Here is a 14743-nt window from a genome sequence, read left to right on the forward strand (position 1 = left end):
GGTCAAAATTACATTTTCACTGAAATTATGTTGGATATTTAATCTTCCATTTTGAGATGAACCCATAGACCCATACATCTACTGGCAACCTAAATCATTTACTGATATAAAAAGTGAAAGCAAGAACCTGTGGGCTCACGAGTGACCCTCTGCCATGAGGCAGGAGTACTGGCTGTCTCACTGAGTGCCTTTTTTAGGTGGTTTTGTGATTGATCTGCTAGACTGAACAAGTTACGCGCATACATTTTATACATTATCCAGACTATAGGAAGTCAGGGCATATAATGTACATGTTTTAAACCATTTTATTGCTGTTATATAGAGAGACAGCAACACAATCTAATTGCATGGGATGCCAGAACAGTTTGTGAGAGATTATGCATGCCTAGGTGAGGCAGAAGTCGCTGCTGCTCTCTTTCCCTGTATTTGAATGGGAAAAGTGGAAACTCTGCAATTTTGAATTGAAACATATTTGAAAATATTTAAATTGCATGGAAAATATGTTTTTGAACAGATCAACGGACAAATATCAACATTTATTTAATTTTATTTTATCATTATTTGTTTTGTTTTTTTCATTTCATGGCAATGACTGCACATCACTGACACAGATACATGGGGAGCCAAATTAACAAACACCCCCAGAACCCTCTTAGAGCTCTACCAATTAGTGTTTTCTCAGGGAAATTTTGTGAGTAACTCTAAGCAAAAAGAGACAACTTTATCTTAGGTGGCGGTGTTGACTCTGTTGTCAGGGAGTAACCCAGGTAAAAGTGGTCAAAAAAATGCTGTTGTATAGAATAGAGAAGAGAGAGAACATATTTTACGATGATTGTCACTACCATAAAGTCACTGTAAAAATGTAGACTACACTCCAAATGAGTCCAAGAATAGAAGTGATAGTACCATTGGCGCTGGAACAGAGGGGGGCCAGGGGCCACTGGCCTTCCCACTTCACGAGCCTGTCCCCCATGCCCAGTTCCACCAGTGGCACATCACCATTAGGCCAGGACCTGACTGTGCTGAGAGGCTGTGACTGAGAGGTGTCTCTCTCTCTCAGTGGAGACTGAAGAGGTTCTAGCGCTGCACCCTCTGCCCCTGTGCACATCGTGTGCATCACTGTCTGTGTGACTCGCAGGCAACTGCGCTCTCTCTCCCTCGATCTATTGATCGAGCTGCAGCTGTATACACACACACACACACACACACAAAAAGCAGTGTCCACGGTGTTGTGACTGGACTCCTGAACTGGCTATATAAGCACTGATGTTACTCACTCAGTCATTGCAACACTGTCCTCAAAGAGAGAAAGTGATGCAAACAATCACTCCTCTGTGTGGAAAACAAGCAACTTCATATTCATGAATGCTGCAGTTTATGGATGCACCAATACCACTTTTTTCCAGACCGAGTACAAGTACAAGTACTTACATTTGAGTACTTGCCGATACTGAGTACTGATATGAGTACTTAATCCATTACAGTTCTTAGTTACTTTTGCAAATGTGCTTTATTGTTGTTGTCATTTTTCTGACTGTAACAAAGTGCTACTACTGAAATTTAATGCATTGGAATGAGCATTTCTCAATCAATCCACCAGAGGGCACTGCTCTTAATTAACCATACTGGCCAAATACCACGAAGAAAAGTAAAGGTTTTTGAGAAGAAGTCAGTAATAACAAACATGGAGATGACACAGGAAACACTAATGTGGATATTAATGTTGATATTGATATTGATGAGGGTAGTTGTCATACATACACTATATTGCCAAAAATATTCGCTCACCCATCCAAATAATCAGAATCAGGTGTTCCAATGACTTCCATGGCCACAGGTGTATAAAATCCAGCACCTAGGCATGCAGACTGCTTTTACAAACATTTTTGAAAGAATGGGTCGCTCTCAGGAGCTCACTGAATTCCAGTGTGGAACTGTGATAGGATGCCACCTGTGCAACAAATCCAGTCGTGAAATCTCCTCGCTCCTAAATATTCCACAGTCAACTGTCAGCTGTATTATAAGAAAGTGGAAGTGTTTGGGAACGACAGCAACTCAGCCATGAAGTGGTAGGCCACGTAAACTGACGGAGCGGAGTCAGCAGATGCCGAGGCGCATAGTGCGAAGAGGTCGCCAACTTTCTGCAGAGTCAATCGCTACAGACCTCCAAACTTCATGTGGCCTTCAGATTAGCTCAAGAACAGTGTGCAGAGAGCTTCATGGAACGGGTTTCCTTGGCCGAGCAGCTGCATCCAAGCCATTCATCACCAAGTGCAATGCAAAGTGCCGGATGCAGTGGTGTAGGGCACGACTCTAGAGCAGTGGAGGCGCGTTATCTGGAGTGACCAATCGCGCTTCTCCATCTGGCAATCTGATGGACGGGTCTGGGTTTGGCGGTCGCCAGGAGAATGATACTTGTCGGACCGCATTGTGCCAAGTGTAAAGTTTGGTGGAGGGGAGATTATGGTGTGGGGTTGTTTTTCAGGAGCTGGGCTTGGCCCCTCAGTTCCAGTGAAAGGAACTGTGAATGCTTCAGCATACCAAGACATTTTGGACAATTCCATGCTCCCAACTTTGTGGGAACAGTTTGGAGTTGGCCCCTTCCTCTTCCAACATGACTGTGCACCAGTGCACAAAGCAAGGTCCATAAAGACATGGATGACAGAGTCTGGTGTGGATGAACTGGACTGGTCTGCACAGAGTCCTGACCTCAACCCCATAGAACACCTTTGGGATGAAATAGAGTGGAGACTGGGAGCCAGGCCTTCTCGTCCAACATCAGTGTGTGACCTCACAAATGCACTTCTGGAAGAATGGTCCAAAATTCCCATGAACACACTCCTAAACCCTGTGGACAGCCTTCCCAGAAGAGTTGAAGCTGTTATAACTGCAAAGGGTGGACCGATGTCATATTGAACCCCATAGACTAGGAATGGGATGGCACTGAAATTCATATGTGAGTCAAGGCAGGTGAGCAAATACTTTTGGCAATATAGTGTATGTCAGTAGTTTTTCACTAACCCACACAGTCGCTGTTTGAAAAGATCCGCTTACCACCACAGTTCCTGGTGATATTCTCCGTCTGGGTATGCATCCATGAGCACCTGGAAAATGGATGGAATGTATGCAGAGGATGGACAGAACACTTAATCTGTATCCGTCTGTGTTACTTGCAGTCAGCGTTACTTTTGTCACTATCATTTATTTTGAAAAATCTCCACACACTGCCGCCATGTAACTGCTGCACTTAACTGTGAATGTCAAGCTGCTGTAAGTCGTATTGGTGCGGTTGTATCAGAGTACTTTTACGAGTACACACACACTGAGAATCGGACTGTTACCCGATACTGGTATCGGCATCAGTGCATCCCTACAGCAGTTCGTTACATACATTCTTATTTCCCTTTTCAAAAGACAGACTCTTGTAGCAAAGGTTACTTTTCCACTTGATCTGATGATTGTGATTAAAAATACGCACCGACATGAGGCTACAGTGTGCAGACTAAAATTGTGACATATGCATGGACGGGGGGGGTGTAAATCGTAAGAGATCGGGGGCGGGGTGGGGTGTTTCTCTGTAAGTACTGCAACATACCTTGCCCACCTCTCTTTTTCTCTCTCTCTCAAATTTCATTCATTACACACTCATTACGCACTGGCCGTATGACAAATACGCCTGACAGTCATTCAATTCAACAACCCCCATGGCCCCCCCACCTCTAAAATGAATTTGGCGCCACTGAATAGTAGTAGTAAAAGTTGACTACTTTTTATTTTGCCACTGAAGGTGTTCATCTGTATACTCCATTACAAATAAAGACTTCACATACAAGTAATTTTTGTCTGCACAACACAATAATGACAAATATCACCCTTTTCTTTAGTGTAATTCTGTAGTCTCTTTGTAGTTTTGTAAATGCACCAAAAACTTTGATGTACTCTTGACGTATTTCGTACCAACTAACCCTAAAGAGCTTCTTAAAAGGTCACCACTTTTAGGTAAAACATGTAAGGATATCTTTTTTTCTTCACAGTTTTTTTTTCTCTATTTCTGTCCCAAAATGCCTCTTTAGATAGCAAAGGTTGCTGACCCATGATATAGTATGACTCTTTCTGCTGAATATAGAACTACTATAAAGTATTTTAACAGTAAAATGCCAAGTGTTTGAAAATACTCATCTATGTGCCAGAGTTGTACGAGTGAGGAACAAGTTAGTTTCCAGGTTGTTTTTCTGATGAAATAAATTTGTGTGTATTTGTGCAAAGAGGAGATGGCTTACTGTGTAAAGATGACTTTCAGAGGCCTCTGTTTAATATGGACCTTTCATATGCATGTACAGTATATTTGTGAGAGGGAAAGAAAGCATCAAAAGGAGTAGATAATTACTATGCATATGGAGGCAGCATGTATGCCTTTTGAATGGTGGGGAAAATGTTAACAGAGCATAGTGTGAGTGTACATTTGAAGATGATGATGTGTATGTTCCCTACAGCCGCCCCCCCCCCCCCAGCATGTTCCCCTTATCCTGGTGTTGGGATGGGGGTGTGTGGATTGATCAAAGTCACTCTGCACGCTCACTACAACTGAGGAATGCTGAGTAATTCCCTAAGATGGCACCTTCATTTCTAATGTTCAGAATTAGTGTAGGATGAGAACCTCAGTTACACATGTTAACTCCTCACACTCATGTTCACGGACAAAATAGAAACAGACTTAGATGCTGCAGAGGAGTTTTATTCCCTATCGCTAGTTGCATTGACCCTCAAATTGCGAAAATATAACTTGCACATAAAAATTTGCCTAATGGAAAAACGACAATTTCGCCAAAACTCTCCTTTTTTGCTGAAAAGTTTTTTGTGCTGGCAAGAGGTGGTTTGTCAGCCGTAGTGAAATTGGTATATCATACAAAACTGCAATGGAAAGGCCTTTTTCCATAACTAGAGTCAGGTGAATTAGCAAAACAGATGTTGACGGATGTTACAACAAGCAAAGAAAAAAAAGTTTAAAAGAAACATGGTGTGGTATCTGTGGACACACCAGAAAACCGAATAATTTTTCAATTTAGTACGGGACAGAGGGGTAATATATAATAATAATGAATATACTGTATATGTAAATCGTATTTATGTTCATCGCCATGTTTATGGAATGACTTCTCGTGTCATCTCACGCTAATAAATAAACAAATCATCACATTTTTGATTTAAAAGTGGGGTGCGAGATGTTTTCCTTTTTTACTATATTGCTTAAAATCCCCTTCACACCCCAATTACAAAAAAATTAATTAAATGCTCTAACACAAAAATAAAAAAATGTTGTCACCTGTGGAACGGACAGGACTGAAAAACACCATCCAATCATTTTAAGTGCCCAATCGAAATGATTGAATGGTGATATGGCTATCAAACTCAACTGCCATTTGTCCCTCCCCCCTCTCCCTTCGGCACGTTGCCCTCTTCATGCATGAATCATGCATTCTCAGAGGCTTGGAGCACTTGTTCAGGAAACAAGCCAGAGCCAGAGCTTGGCTATATTAGCTAGATTAGGATGGAAAGTTCAACAGCAAACTGTTTTGTCACAAACATAAATCACTAGGAAATGTAATGTTAGCCAGATAGGTATAAATTGGGGCTGTTCTGTAAGAGCGGAGGTGTTGGAGGAGACTGAATGAGATATGCATAGATTGGGGCTGCTGGATTCGGGCGAATTGTTGCTGTGCAGCACTTGTGATCCCTTGAGAACAAGCATTGCACGTGCTAATACTCTGAAGGCGTGGCTTTGGGGGGATGTCTGAAGAAAGGGGTTTGGACTTTTGAATTGAGTATTTTCAAAATGTAGCTTGCTCGTTCTTCTAAGATCTCATACCCCACTTTTAATGGAAAAACTGACATTACGCACTTCTGTTTTTTCGACATTCAGTAATGTTTTGCACAGATGTCCAATGGAAAAGCCAATAATGTTTCACTTTTTGCTCACTTTGTTTTCTTATAAATACTCATTTATTTTGATTGTACTCATTGCCATATCTATGTATTTGAGTTGCACCAAACAGCCCTGGATAATACAATCAGAGAGGAAGGATGAAGAAAGGCAGAAGGAAAGAGGCAGGGAAGTGTAGTAAAACAATTTGATGAAGGAAAGGGAAGTGGGGTAAATATAGGTGAAGAAGAAAAAAGAAAAGGAGAAGGGTCTAGATTTGATATATAAGTCAGGTATTCTTCATCAGAAATATTGTAGGATTTACTATACAAAATTTGAGTGGTATAGGGAGGAAAACCCTAGCCTAAATGTTACAGTAGAACATTTGGAAATATTTTTCCATAATTAACCCAAAGAAAAAGGTTCCATATGTTTTGGCTGTTAATTATAGTTAATCCTTTTATTCAAACTGTGTTTTTATCCCTACAAGCTTTTCTCAGAGCAAGGGAAATCTTCAGAAAGTCTTGTCCACGTGTACAGTTACATAACATTCTTATTCCTCTCTCTTCCACTGTAGGTTCACTTTGTATTTTCTATTGAGTCACCTGCAAAATTTCCACTTATTGCCAAACATTTTAAACAAACAAAATAATCTCTCAAACTAAAATGGTGTCATATCTTGCTCTATATGCTTTACGTCTGTAATTATAATATGATAGTCTGACAGGCTGACATTAGCTTTTCAACTGGAATGACTCACTTTGAGAAGAAAAGTGTTTCAAAAATGTCAAACCTAGAATCACCTACTCTTTATACTTCATTTTCTATTCATTTTCAGGTTTTTACCCTCGGCCACACTGGCAGCAGGGTATTGTAATCAGTCTGTCCGTCTATCCATCTGTCTTTCCATGTATGTGCAAAAACTGTGGCATACGCCAGTGGTTTTCAACCGCAGAGGTTGAGAGATAGTCAACAACAATGATAAGGTTAGGGGAGCTCACTTTCACACAGTTTTATCAAAACGTTCTCTACATACAGGTCAAGGGCTGGGTAAAAAAATGGATCTTATATCGATTTTATTTTAATTTTGCGTAATCGAGTAATAGTGGATGAGACTGATATTTCAGAGCAGGACCACAAGTACCTGACCTGGGTACTGCTGATGCTGAGGCATTGCCGGTTCCATCTCGCGAGCCCCTGGGGGAGACAGGCATCTTTATCGAGTGGGAGATCCTCCTGGCCTCACACTCGAACCTGCAGCACGTAGGAACTGGACGCCTGGACCGTCTGGTCGGCGGAGTCTCTCCGAGGCAGGTCATGGAAGCTGGTCCTTCTAGGAATATTAACTAAAGTAAAGCGAGCCATGGCTGCAGTAGTCAAATAATCAGGTTACAGCTCAAAACTAGAAGCACTCAGAGAGCGCAGACCTCTGCCAAGGCTGATCAGTGGCCCCCCCCGTGGGCCCCCCGATCACCACCAAAATTTAATCATTTCTTCCTTATCCCATTTCCAACAAACCCTGAAAATTTCATCAAAATCTGTCCATACCTTTTTGAGTTATGTTGCACACTAACGGACAGACAAACAAACAGGCAGACAGACAAACAAACCCTGGCAAAAACATAACCTCCTTGGCGGAGGTAATTATACTTTGGTATCACTAAATGGAAATGAATCAATCAGTTAACACTGAATGGAATCGATATCGCATCGGATCAAATCGAATCATCATTAATCGACTCAGAACCTTATGAATCGAAATGGAATCAATAAAGGAAATTGGCCGTGATACCCTGCCCTATACAGGTCTGTTGCATTACTTGTAGAATTATATACTGAGGTCTGGTTTGAGGACAGATGGAGGTCTGTGAGGGGGGGTGGGTGTGGGCGTTCGGCACATCATCCGTCCTTCCGTCCGTCTGTATGTGCAAAAAATTTGGCATGGACTGAAGGCCGAGGGTTTTCAAGTTTGCACACATTATGTTTATTGCTCAGACATTGTTCAAAATAGGATTTTTCAGCTCAAAGAAACGTCACAAACTTTTTTTGTGCTCCACACTAGGGGTGTAATGGTGTAACAAACCGTTTTGGTTCGGTGCCTTCGATACAATACGGAGGTGTACTGAACAAATACTTGTAGCTTATGTGAAAAATGCAAACACTCGGGAAGCCGAGTGGCCGCAAACAGAACCCATGCGCAGGATTTCCTCCATATACATTGAGCAGCAAATCCTCAGCGCCTCTGCAAAAACAAAACAAAACATGAAGACGGAGAATATAACAGAGGCACAGAAGCTGGGTTGGGTGTTGGAAGCATGTTGTTACACTTAAGGTTTTTGGTATGTTGCAGCTTTGTGGCACAAAATAGTTCCTTTATAGCAAAAAGGTTTTTATTTTTTAACTCAAGTTTGCAAAATCAAGTGAACTTGCTCCTCTTCTCCTTTACTGTGCCTCTGCTGCGGTGTTAATGTGAGGTCATGTTCACAGTACCTCACAGAATACTGCCGTTTAAAAACTAGGCATTCAAAAACACTCAGTAATTTACAGCATTTGCCATATATGAACATTGAGCATTCAAAAATACAAAAATACATAACATGCCTGTTAATGCACAAAGGACTGAACAATATTTTGTAGAAACGTCCTGTGTCCCACAGGTAGTTACAGAGTGCACCCTGCCCATACCCCCCCTTCACTAGTCTCCAAAACCGTATCGAAAATGTATCGAACCAAAGACCCCTGTTCCAAAAACGTACTGAACCGAAATTTTTCTGTCTCATTACACCCCTACTCCACACTATCAGCGTTAAAAATTGGTTGTCTACTGCACTGTCTATAAAAAGGCTATAACGGAATTTTTTTCCCTAAAGTGAGCATTACAAGTGTCAGGCAGTAACCCTGCTGTAGAGTTAAGAGAGGAGAGAGGTGTTGAAATATTTCTCTGAATCTGACCTTTACCTTTATCTCTGTACACTAGTGTGCTGTATCTTAGTGGTGTACAGGGTTAGAATGTCATTGTCTGTTTTACCTGAAACACTGTCTATGCCAGGGGTAAATCCGGTCCTCGAGGGCTGGTGTCCTGCATGTTTTAGATATTTCCCTCGTCCAGCACATCTGGAAGCCATTACATCGTTATCAGGATTCTGCAGAGCTTGATGATGAGCAGATCATTAATTGAGCCAGGTAAGCTGGAAGAGGGAAATATCTAAAACATGCAGGATCTACGCGAGGACCGGATTTGAATATCCCTGGTCTATGCCATCTGCACCTGTGTTGTACAGGTTACCCGGCATACTATTGAATTATGTTCCTATGTGTACATAAATGTAGACACACATAAATGGTAGTAGGAACCTGTCTTTATCAGTTGGAAAAAGCATGATCATCAGGTACACAAAAACACATTTGCAACAGCTTTCAAGAGTGCTGAACTTTGAACTTTAGCCTGTGGTGATAGTGCTGAGGGGTAATGAGTGACTTGCGTAATCAGGAGCTTGCTGAGATTTCTTTCTGCACTGATCACTTTGATCAGTGCATCATTTCATGGTCATCCCAATTGGTACTTAACCAGTTGTTGTGTAGATGCATTTTTAACTGTGTCACAATTTAGTCACAGGCCTTAAGTCATAAGATCAGTACAACAACCTCTCTCACAGTGCGTAGTACCACCATGTTTCAGCCACAACCAAATGTGTTTTGTCATCTTTGGTCTCAGACAGCCAAAATTGCACAGGGCATACCCTACATTAAATGTCATCATGAAAACACGGGTCATTTTGTTGGTTACCAAATATTCCTTGCAAGACATAGACTTGCATGATAATTGAATCTTCAAGCACTTAACTTTTATTCATGTATTTCTGCAGGCTTGTGTGCTCATCTGTCTGTGCTTTTCGCCATTTTCAGACATCTTGAAAACACTTCAATATGACACCACTGGTATTGGTCAGTTGATTACTGAGTCCTTGAATTCATTTCAGGACACATTCATGTTCACAGTGCTAAGAGAATGTGGACATTTTTGATGTGTTTGAGATCACCTCTGAAAGTGTCCCAGTGTCTTCACACCTTGTAGTAGACATGTCCGCTTATTATTCAATACTTATTGCCAGGAAGATTTGAGTTGATTTATGGCTTGGCTTGGTAAACCACTTGGGTTTATTTAAACTAGCTGAACCAACGTTTCCCATTATTGGGATTGTGATAAATAAAAAAAAAAATGTCCCAGATCAGCAGCCCGATGGGAATGGCATCATGGTGCTAAATCCAATTTATTCTGTACGTAATATTATTTTTTTCTAAACAGACATTGTCTGGCAAACCTTAAGTGATTTGCTGCCGAACTGAATCTTTTAACACAAATGAGGATAACAGTTCACCAGAGGAAGAGGAAGATGTGCACGGAGCATGTTATGCTTGTTTACGTTCACATGCTCTTTTGGTCGATGTGAGATGGGACATGAGTGACTAGAACTGGACCTGGATTGGAAAATGGCAGATATGAAGATGATGGAAGAAATGAGCTGAAAACCATACAGGATGGAACATGTAAACACTGGAGGAAAAAAGTTATGGTAAAGTCATAGTTGAGGATGGTGCTGCTTTGTTCCTGTTTCCTCCTCCTCCTCCTCCTCCTCCTAAATGTTTATTGGCAGTTGTTAAAACCAGCTTAGAGGTACATTATTGCCACCAAGTGGACTGGAGTCTTGGGCTTTGGTAGTCTCATTTCTTTTTGTGAAGTGAAAGTGTGAGACCTAGTCCTAAGATCCTGTATACCTGGCTTTACATTGATACGGGCACACTGCTAGGTCTGAACAACACTATCCCCTTGGTCAGCACTTTAAACAGTTTGCAAGTTTGTGGCTTAATTTGATAAGCGATAGCAGAGAGGTAACAGCAGACTGGATGCCATAAAAACAGTATATACTGTCTAATTACAGCTTGTGTAAAAACTATTGTGAAGGACTGCTCAACAATATGTTTGTCAAATAATTTAGATTTTTTTTTTTCAGCTGCTGGTTTGTTCATATGGAAGTAGTGAACCCAGATCCTGCAATGCAGTTAAAGACCTGTGGAACACTGTACTTTTCTGTAGCCCTTACATGAAAACAGCTGGTCTATTACAGAATATTTGCTGCAGAAAAGTTGAGTGAAAGTCATACTCAGTGGTATTACCCCCTTAGGTTGGGTGACTACTGATCCTTTTTTGGTATTCTGTAGTTAATTAATTTCTTGAGTCACAGTAGGATAAAACCAGACCACAAAGAATGCATGTAAAAGGAAGAAAAAAAAAAAAAAAAAAATCCCCAAGGAAACATAGTGTCCTGCTGGCCTACTGAGAACTGATTTTAATAGATATAAAAAGAGACCAAACAAACAGAATATATTTTTGGTCACATAAGTCAGTATAACATGAAAGAGAGGTGGGAATGCAAGCCTAAAAGTAAGAAAAACGTATAACTCTCTCTGAACGCCTAGAGGTCCTTGAATTTTGTTGGTGTGTCAGTGTGAATGTTGTTGGTGGTAACAGAAGCATTAGCCAGACAAGCTAGGTCAGGGTGTAATCCTGCAGTGGATACTGCTCTGCTCCTCTTTACACCAGGCACACAGTTTCAAATGCACACAAACACACACACAACCCACCTATGGCTGAATGTTCTCTGTTGACAGCTGTGCTGGCTCTGCCTCTGAGAGTGTATGTGTGTCCATTGCTGTGTGTGACAGAGGGACAACGAGCAGGAGACCAATAGCTAGCAGAGAAAAAGGGGCAGGGCGCGCCATTGTAGATGCACATGAAGAATTAACAATGCATTCTGGACCTAATCAGGCTGCTAGTATTGTAGAATACAAGCAGACAGGAAACTGATCCTAGACCGCAAACTAAGAGCACATTTACAATTGGTATTAAAAATTTGACTTGTATCCTGACACATTCAGATAGTAAACAATACCATCTTGTCTTTCCATTTATATCTGCTGTTTTTAATATGTTCCTCCTCTATTCAGCGAGATGAGATTTTTGTCCTCCAGAGCAGAACTTCACCTGACTCATTTAAAGTGGGTGCATATCATGATGCAGTGTTGTTAGCATCACAATCTTGTTATGTCAACAGCCTAATTTAATGTTAGGATTTGCAGGATTAGGCAGGAGTTTGGCCAACTCCCCAAAGTCACTCTTGATTGTCTACTTTTATGAATATCTTTATTGTCTATTTTTAGGGAGAGTCACCATTAGATGTTATACTTTCAGTTGGCATTACAGCCAGGTCCACTGACAACCACTCTAACATTTGTTGTAAAATGTTTTCATAAATGCACCTCTATCTGAAGGAACCATCCAGCTTTTCTTGGACAGCACTGTAGCCACATAAAGACATTAAACATCTAATTTCTTTCTTATGCCAGAGGGTGAATGATGATATACTAATGGTTGTGAGCCATGGATGGATTAAAGGAACTGTAAATAGGAAATATCACATCCATGATACAAATGCGCAGTAGGGCTTTAGGCATTCAATCCTAAAATCTGCAAACAACACTTTGGACCACACTTTTCCATGAGACAAACAAGGTGAATTCCATACCAGCTCTCAGAGTTACACTTGTTAAGTGACAGAGCTTGTAGTGGTAAATAATCTCGCTGACTTCTTTATTCCTATACAAACTTAAAATGTAAACTGCACTGTATGTTGTCTTTGCTTGTGGATTGTGGAGATGAGTTCAGAGCTTTAGAGCAGTAATTTCATTTTTTCAGTTTTATTCAGAAAATATAGAAACAAATAGTATGACAGTCACAAGTCAGGAAGCATTGGCTGACCTTGTATTACCAAGATAAGATTACATTGTAAAAAAACCCCAAAACAAAACAAAAAAAACAGTCTATTGTGCACATTACCTGTAATGGCTTCTAATGCTTTGTATGTCACACTCACTGTATGATCAGCATTTTCATATTAGCCTCCATTGTTTTGCATTTTTGTTTCTTCTCCTTTGTTTGTGTGTGCTGCTCCTCTGGTGTGGGTTGAGGAGTATGTACGTGACTCTAAATGCTGTGTCTTGCAGGTTCCACATGCCTGCATGTTCTAGGATATATTTGTTGTGTTGGTACAAAGAAGAAAAAGTGTTTGTTAGTATCAGTTTCTGTCTTCAGGCCCTGGTTGTCACATGAGCATTTGACCTGATTTTGGGTTGCCAAGGCGATGCCTTGTTTCAGGGTTCAACCTATTGCTTCAGCTCCACCCAGTGACCTTGGGACATGTCTTTGTCTCCATGGTAACAGCCTCTGGGGTTACTGTAATGAGAAGAGTCTGTTGGTTGAGTGAATCTCTTTCACTCCGCATTAGGGTAAAAACTTTACCACATCTATTTATTTGTTTAGAATAATCTGCTTGTTAAGTAGCACTAATTGCACCAGTATTGTTGTAAATCTAAATCCATATCTGGATAAAACATGACACATTGCACAATTGTGGCCAAAGGTTTTGGTAGTAACAAAAATTCCCTTTTTGCATTAATATAATTTATTTGCCAAAAAAAACTCTTTGAAACTTATAAAAAGCTTATAATTGTTCTCCAATGTACCTTAGAAAACATAAAAAAACCTGATGCATCAAAGCTGGTGAAAACAAAATTTGCATCACTGCAAAAACTTTTGGGTATGACGGTAGTGCTCTGTGACACTGGAGTTCCATTGAATAAGAACATGCTGAAGAGCTTTGCAGAAATTGTAAATATGAGTCAGCAACTTTTCAGAAGTGGTTTAGCAGTAAGAGACTTCAAGGTTCATTGTGTGATATGTAGCAACATGTAATAGTGAAGTTGCAGATTGCCTCCAACTGAATACCTCCTCACTCTCTGACAATGGCATCAAAAAACATGCAAGCCCCTTGTTTGACTCTATGTTCTGTGCATTGTAGACTTTTTATGGGATTGTAACTCTGGTCCACACACAAAACATGGACTACAAAAGTGCGTTTTCAGACTGGGTATCTGGATTCGTGCTGTACATGGATACGATCTCACCTTTCCTGCAGATGTTGTGTTGACAAGCAGGTACTGCGGCCCATGCCTGAGAACGAGTGGGTGTTCCAGGGCCAGTTACAGTAGGTGGCGGTGTGGAAGGAATTCTGTAGCTATCCAACAAACGTGGAAGTGACAAACCCTTACATCATCAATAGGGATGTAAACAATTAATCGACTATCGATTAATTGTCGATAATAATTTGCTCGATTAAATTATTAATTGTCGGTTAATTGCCCTTTTCCACGTCCTGTCCGAAGGCTGCCAGTTTGTCCGCGCTGCGACACTGCAGCTGGGATAACCGGTCATCAAACCGGATCATGGTGTTGATGAGTTAGAATCGCTTTAGGGACATGATGGAGGGAAACACAGTCAAAGTCTTGCAGACCGCCCAATTTAAATGAGGATATTGCGTACGCTTAACTACTTTGGGATCCACCAATGGTAACAGTGTGTTGAATGATCTAGACGCACGGAAATGTAACGTTGGAGGAGTTTTGTCATAGAAGGTATTACATGACTCATTCAATCATTCCTTTGTCATTTGAAAGGTGGTGGTGGTGGTGGGATGGTTGGATTTGAATGACTGTCAGGTGCACACAATTCTGTCACACTGTAGCCTAATATCGGTGTGTATTTTTAATCACACTCATCAGGAGTGGAAAAGAGTCCTGTAAAGTGGGTATGTGTGTGGGTGTGTGTGTGTGTGGGGCGAATACGTCTCAATTATTTTTTCTTCCGTCACTCCAAAAACGTTCACATGAGGGTGAAAAATGCATTCTCTGCATCTCATTGCATCATTT

The 14743-nt window shown here is 40.9% G+C and overlaps 1 protein-coding gene across 1 annotated transcript in view; it reads left to right on the plus strand.

The window, feature by feature from the left end:
• Window positions 1-14743, plus strand: part of LOC115428794 (ataxin-1-like) — a 337516-nt gene that overhangs the window by 87182 nt on the left and 235591 nt on the right.

The sequence above is a fragment of the Sphaeramia orbicularis genome, chromosome 11 (genome assembly GCF_902148855.1).
Source record: "Sphaeramia orbicularis chromosome 11, fSphaOr1.1, whole genome shotgun sequence".
Classification (NCBI taxonomy): Eukaryota; Metazoa; Chordata; class Actinopteri; order Kurtiformes; family Apogonidae; genus Sphaeramia; species Sphaeramia orbicularis.